The sequence below is a fragment of the Triticum dicoccoides genome, chromosome 6A (assembly GCF_002162155.2).
Source record: "Triticum dicoccoides isolate Atlit2015 ecotype Zavitan chromosome 6A, WEW_v2.0, whole genome shotgun sequence".
NCBI lineage: Eukaryota > Viridiplantae > Streptophyta > Magnoliopsida > Poales > Poaceae > Triticum > Triticum dicoccoides.
The window spans coordinates 135,269,850-135,270,171 of record NC_041390.1 but is presented as its reverse complement, the minus strand read 5'-3'; positions in this window follow the sequence as shown (position 1 = coordinate 135,270,171).

The window sequence follows — 322 nt, the reverse complement described above, 5'->3', positions numbered from 1 at the left end:
ATTTGGGAGCTCCCACCGGACAAGCAAGATGATGCTCGGCATTTTTATATATCCAAGGGAGCATATCGACCAGAGTTGGAAGAATACCCATTTGATGAAAAGTCTAAACACCGTCGTCGATTTCAAAAAGATTGGTACACAAATTTCTGGTGGCTTGAGTATTCAACACACACTGACAGCGCATATTGTTTGCCGTGCTTTCTTTTCTCAAAAAAACCTGTTGGGAGATGTGGGTCTGATACATTCTCCGTCAAGGGTTTTCGAAACTGGAAAAAGGTTAACGATGGAAAAGCGTGTGCTTTTTTAACTCATGTTGGGGGCC